This window comes from Schistocerca gregaria, unplaced genomic scaffold (genome assembly GCF_023897955.1).
Source record: "Schistocerca gregaria isolate iqSchGreg1 unplaced genomic scaffold, iqSchGreg1.2 ptg000578l, whole genome shotgun sequence".
In the NCBI taxonomy this organism is placed as follows: domain Eukaryota; kingdom Metazoa; phylum Arthropoda; class Insecta; order Orthoptera; family Acrididae; genus Schistocerca; species Schistocerca gregaria.
In genome coordinates this window covers 92,501-92,978 of record NW_026061969.1, presented here as the reverse complement: position 1 = coordinate 92,978, position 478 = coordinate 92,501, and positions in this window count along the sequence as shown.

Below are 478 nucleotides of genomic sequence, written 5' to 3'. Positions count from 1 at the left end.
GTTAAGGGACAACGTGGGTTAGGTTAAGGGACAACGTGGGTTAGGTTAAGGGACAACGTGGGTTACGTTAAGGGACAACGTGGGTTACGTTAAGGGACAACGTGGGTTACGTTAAGGGACAACGTGGGTTACGTTAAGGGACAACGTGGGTTACGTTAAGGGACAACGTGGGTTACGTTAAGGGACAACGTGGGTTAGGTTAAGGGACAACGTGGGTTAGGTTAAGGGACAACGTGGGTTAGGTTAAGGGACAACGTGGGTTAGGTTAAGGGACAACGTGGGTTAGGTTAAGGGACAAATTGAGTTAGGTTAAGGGACAAATTGAGTTAGGTTAAGGGACAAATTGAGTTAGGTTAAGGGACAAATTGAGTTAGGTTAAGGGACAAATTGAGTTAGGTTAAGGGACAAATTGAGTTAGGTTAAGGGACAAATTGAGTTAGGTTAAGGGACAAATTGAGTTAGGTTAAGGGACAAATTG